Raw genomic sequence first — 6,524 nt, forward strand, 5'->3', positions numbered from 1 at the left:
GGCTCAGTTCTTTATTTAACCCAAGTGTAAGCTATTCTTTAACAGCCATATTATATGGCCGGTTAAAGGAAGTTAAGTTGCAGTTTTACTCCGTGGTTTCGTGTAGTTTTAGTGGACTGGTGCCAGGCGTCAAACGGGAAGCGGGACCGGGGCGACTGTGTTCACTGGATCTGGGAGCACAGAGGAGGTGCTGCATAGGTTAACAGAGAGCACAATCAGTCATTGCACTTTCCACCCTCAATCCAACAAGTTGACAAACCTCTGCATTACATAGCTTTCGGTGTTTATTTAATGAAGAAATAGCCATTTAATGTCATTGTTTTTGACCCGTAACCCCCATTAGTTTAGGCTTTGCTATTACATCCTGTACACCCCCAAGATGTATAATTAGATTCATATTATTCATTGCGGTAAGACTTGCTCTGTTCAGACCTCGGGCTACTTTAGAGTTCAATTCAGGAAATTGCATAAGTTCTCAAATAAGTATTCCTTAAGTGCCTGGACACTTTGGGGGCCTTGTCAGCCTATCTCCTGGTCTATCCGTAGAGGCACACGTTGACCTGGTTATCTCCAAAAGCTTTAACAGTGACCCCGGTGCATAATTTAGCTTGTATTCATTTGAGTTTTTGCGCGACATTGATGTCAGCAGGCCAGACGGTGTGGGAACTGCACGACTTCGGTGCCACAGTCAGGTGGCACGCATACAGGTTTCAGCTGTTTCTACAGACCGCAGTTTCATCATCGGGAGGCTTTGAAGTTAGTGGCAAAAAAAGGGGGGGAAAAAAAACTGCTTCCGGGAAACATAAAGCCCCTTGTGCCAAGCACACGATCCGTAAAAGGCTTTTAATTAGGCAGCCGCAAAGCCGAGCACAAATGGCAAAAGACTAAAGTCAAGCCTCAATGTCATATTTAGACGAACAGCTACAACAAACAATGAACACAGTAACGCAAACACTGAAGCCACTGAAGGTAGGAACCTTATTGCACGACCTTTGCACATGCAAGTTAGTACATGTGCAGAAGCTCTTTGTGTACACTGTATTGTGTTTGTACTTAATCCAAATAAGTGTTCTTGTTTTCCTTTGGTTAGTTTTAGGTTTAGCATGTGGTTTTTCCATGCTAAGGAAATTTTCCCAGTAAATATAGTTTGAATAAACTGGACTTTTACATGCCTTTGTATTTTGCTGTGCACAAAAATATCCGTGAAGCACCTGAGAATGCAGGTGATAAAGTAGGTTAATGTTTATACCCACAGCATTATCTGAAGTCAGTGGCACATTTCATTTTCAACTTAAACACTCAGCCTTAAACTCTTGAATTTAGACGTTTGTCTAGAGAAAAAAAAAAACCAAAGAGTCGGGGGGGTAGATTGAACACCTGCGTACTCTCCTCTGTTCAACTGTTTAAATGAGTGTTTGTGTGTGTGGGTTTGTGTGTGTGTGTGTGTGAGAGAGTCTGTTCTTGTCTGGAGCAGGATTTTTCAGTTGAACTGCGTGGGCTTGAGTAAAGTAATAAAGGTCCAACTGTCTCGGTGATGACAGGTGTGCTTGGAATCACATGCGCACACACACGCGCACACACACACACACACACACACACACACACTGTCACAGACAAAAGTGACAATTTGTGGCCCAAAAGATCTGCTGTGAGGGTGAGTGACAGAGAGAGAGTGAGAGTGAAAAAAAAGGGCTGATGACAAGATGAGAGACAGCGAACAGAGAGGAAGAAAAAAAAAAACACACAAAAAGCAGTACTCTGAAAACGGAGTGGAAGTCAGCAGACAAACACAAGCCTACACAGGTTAGCTATCTTATCGTCCATCTCCATATAAAAACCATAGCAGACTGTTGGTGACTGGGGTTAATCCTTAATAGATTAACTATTAGGCTTGGTGTTAACATGACAAGGTGCAGCAGACCAGAAATTGTCTGTGAACACTTGTCAGCAGCAAACAATGTCCTATACTTGTATGGGGCCCCCTGAGTGTGTAATGCCAGCTCCTGTCAAAAGCTCCAAATATGGTTAAAAAAGAATCTTTGACAATCATTATGTTGATAATGAGGGCTTGCGTCTGTCAATGACTGTTTTCGGTGTAACTGTGCAAACAAAGTGCAGTATAAGGGGAAACACCAAACTCCTTAGAATAAGACACTACCCAACACCCAAGGTATTAACAATAATAAACGTGTTGGTATAACTGCACCTATAAGGACCTACACTGAAAAAACATGATGCATTTTACCAAATGCAAGACTTTGTATTGTATTCTTTCCCTATTTCTGCATGTGAACGTCGACCTTAACCCATACGCTCACCTTAACCCAAGTGTAATGTTCTCAAATCTTCAAACCCAAACTCAAAATCCCCAAAATATCTCAATTTCAGTCTCACTGAGGACATTTTCAAATACATATGCCCGTGTTTTCATAGATTAAGACACTCCTAGGAGCCCCTTTCTTGTTAAATTCAGCAACATTGGTCTCAGAGCCTTATTGGGCTACATCCAGTATGGTTTAAATGACTTTACAGCACTGTCACAAAAATGAAAGGCCAGCATTCCCGAACAAAACAACCGTTTTACAGGGGTTTAAATCAGCTCTACACCTGTCTGGAGTTCAGCCATCCATACCTTAGAGTTTTGTGTTCAAGTGCAACCATTTACATCAGTCTAAAGTGCTAGTACAGCTTAATTTAGGTTATTTCCCATCTGTATTTATGATCATTTTGCTTTTATTGGGTGTTTGTGTTTTAATGTCGAAAGTCAGTCTAAAAGTTACTGTGGTATGTAAAACCCTGAGGGACCAGTTGTAAGCTTACTTATTAAAAACACCAAAATGTGACACGCCTAGGCTAAGTGCTTCTAATCATTCATATAAAGGAATACAGATATTAGTAATTGTATGAAAAGCCTGTAGAAAATTAGTTCATTAAAAAATATGCAAAAAGAACCCCCAAAAAACAATTTACAGTAAAATAATAGACATAATCTATGCTTACATAAAGCACTTTTAGGCTTGATGGAGGATTAATAAATACACTAGGTACATTATGCAGTATATCTAAACCAGCTCTAAGCCTCAATATAACTGCAGAAGAAGAGCTCCTTTATATTTGGGTGGAAATAACTCATTAAAAGAACCCCTGAAGTCCACACACAAAAAAAGAAAGAAAGAACTTCAGTTTACCAGATTCCTCGGTGGGGCCCCTTGGGTGTCTCTGGGTGCCCTAGTGGCTCGCTTTAGAAGGAGCCAACTAATGTTAAAGTGTAGTTTACCAAGTGTAGCACATGAGAGGGGCTCAGGATGTCAGACCATCTTGCCCAGTTTCCAAACGAAGTTCTAAGCTCATGAAAGCAAAGAAAGGCCATAAGGGTTTGAATCTTCCGAGCAACTGAGTGTCCAATTCTGAAATTTAATCACCAATACTTAATGTTGAACCTTAAATACAAATAATTATGATTTTTTTTGTGGTTTAAATCTCCCTCTGTGAAATTTCTAGTACTTTCAAGTTCTGCAAAGTAAAAAATATTGATTATAACCCGGGCCACCTGTATATGTACTTAGTCACCAGTCGAGAATCATCACAGATAATTATCACCAGACTCACAGACAGTCCCCCTGAACTTTACAGAGCCTCATAACATCGGTGACTTCACTTCACTTCACACTTTGGTTCGCTCTCACTGTTCGAGTCCGCATGGTTTTCAGCCACAACAGACAGCTGTTTGCAGGGAAGCTCTGACCGAAATGACTGTACGCTACCTGCTCAGCACCAAACAGCTAGGTTAGCTACCATAGTGGGACATTCATCACCTAAAGAGCCAGGCATTTCCTTCAGGATCTAGTTGCTTAAATGGAACTAGTAAAATTCAGACATAAAAATTCAATATGAGCAAATCAGACCTGAACTTCCAGACTGATATGCAGACGAACCCTAAATGGAATCAATCAGACCTCTGTTTCATCAGGTCAGTCAGTCTGAGAGACAGAAAATCCTGGACACTGCTCTGCAAGACATTTTTGGTCTGAATTTTTGGACCTGGAAAAAAAATTACAAAATTGAAATGAAATCAAAACTTGAAATTACCGTCTGTGGAAATTTCAGACGGAGGAATTCAGATCTCATTGTTTCAGATAGATGGTTTTCAAAGTAAAACAGTTTCAGTTCTATACATTTCAGTGTCATCATTCTGTATTCAGTAGTTGGTAGGAGGCATTCAGATGCTCATGAAGTTGAAATTACTATGGCCTCTCTTGGCTTCTAGAGCTATTATGTTTGTCCAAGGTTTGGTACAAGTCTCTTTTCACCCTCTGGCAGAAATGCAAAGAAGGACAGTAACCTTTTAGATTAAAGCAGTTTACAGCAGTAATAGTTTTATGTATTGTCTATATGTGTGTGTGTGTGTGTGTGTGTGTGTGTGTGTGTGTGTGGTATGTAGTGTGTATAGAGTGTACATACCACGACATTAAAACCAGCTACGGGTTTTAATTTAGCTGTAGCTGAATGCTGTGTACCCAAATATGATGAAATTCCCCTCTACACAGTTTTCGGGGCTGCTGGTAACAATAGATTTGAAATGAAGTCGTGGTATGAGTAGTAGGTGGTGTGAGTGGCAGGCAGTGTGAGCAGCCTGCAACCTTTCAGCCTCTTCAACTCATCCCTTGTTCACTCTTCTCATTGTTCTCTCCTCCCTGTATTTCCCCCTTGCTTTCCTTTAAAGCTCCTCCATTTCAGGAACACTCCCTCCCTTTTGTATCGATGCAGGCTACAGAAAATGCTTTATTGGCCGTTGTCGTAAAATACTAGAAATTAGCAAAAAAAATTAAATAAAATGATTCGGAGGATCTGTACCCAGCGGCATAGTACATGCCCAACATGAACCACATGATCTGTGATGTGTTTAAGTATTTCAGACAACCTCTCAGCATGGTTATCTCTCATCTCTGTTTATTCTGCGCCTTTGTCTGATATACAGACAAGGAAATCTGCAGGCTATGCGGGCTAGACAGACTCACACACCGCGCGCGCACGGGAGCACATACACACAGGCCCGCCTCTATGCAAAATTAAAAGACTGTTAAACCAGCATCACACACAAGCGATAAGCCACACACATGAGTCCTCGTCTGCCGGGCTTTGTCACCCTGGCAACAAACTGTGTGTCCTGCTGGAGACCAGCTGGTGGACCCTGGCTGTGATGGGAGTGACATGTGCGTATATGAGAAAAAGAGACAGAACAAAGAGAGAAGACACCGTGCAGCATTGAGAATTAGTCCATTCATTAAGCTGTCCGTTTTCTACATTATATGCCTGGGCACACACCTGAATCCCAAGAAGAAGAAAGAAAAACACAGCAGGCATTAGCACATTGATCCTTGTATTGATTGCCACTTGCAAATGAGGGTTTATTCTCCAATTCAGTGTAGTATCTTTATTGTGGTGGGAGCAGCATTGGCTCTCCAGACAAGAGTACCATCTGTTTCCACCACTCTCCTACAGAAACGTAAGGAACATGCAGAGACAAGTCTGGCTGTCTGGTTGGCACAAGCAGAGCTATGTTTTTGTCTCATTCAACATGATTACAGCCTTTCTACTACCAAAACATCCAGGCTGCTCTTCCATCATTCCGCACTTACTCACTCGCTTGAATGACTTTCTTCTCCGCAAACGGCCCCCTTTACACCTCACATTTGGCTAGATGGAAACCATATATTACATTTCGTTCTCACAGAGAACATTGATTCAGTTCCGAATTTGAACGGATATGGTCTTTTCCTGGAATGATCATGCAACTGAAAGCGTTGAACACAGTGCTACTTCTCAGTCTTAAGGCGGCAGCGCTGTGGCTAAAGAGAAAGAGAAAAAAATTGCACCGAAAAGTCCCCAGCCAGGCCGTTGCGATTACACAGTCAAGGTCTTGGACCTCTAAGACATCAGAATGTCCCAGGAAATAAATTCACATGACTTGAAAGAGACATGGATCTGAATCAGACATTTGGACATAGCTAGGCTAACTGTTTCCCCGCTTCCAGTCATGATGCTAAGTTAGGCTAACCTGCTGCTGCTGCTGACTCTGTAGTAACCTTATATTTCACGAACAGATATGACATTGGCTTTGATGATCTCATCTAACTCGGCAAGGAAGCAAATAAGCTTATTTGCTATTCAACCGAATGGGACAGTGGTCTCAGACTTTTGGACCCCACTGCATACATTCACTGTATTTATACCCTGGGCTTTGGCTTTGTAGCAAATGTTCAAATGCTTTTTTTCCTAATATTCTAAAACCTAGTTCCCCTGGGCCTTATGTCCACCATGATGTCCAAACATGATGTATACTGTCCATTATAAGATAAATATTTATTGGAGGATGATTGATAAAACAGAAAATATACAGTATTTCAGTTGCAGTGAAAATAAAGTGAAGAAGACATGCGGACAGGAGTTTGTCAAAATTCGTTACAAAGTGTCAACTGACAAGCAGATGTAATGACAGGTTAACGCAACTTGGAAGTTGAGTA

Source organism: Xiphias gladius, chromosome 1, assembly GCF_016859285.1.
Source record: "Xiphias gladius isolate SHS-SW01 ecotype Sanya breed wild chromosome 1, ASM1685928v1, whole genome shotgun sequence".
Taxonomy (NCBI): domain Eukaryota; kingdom Metazoa; phylum Chordata; class Actinopteri; order Istiophoriformes; family Xiphiidae; genus Xiphias; species Xiphias gladius.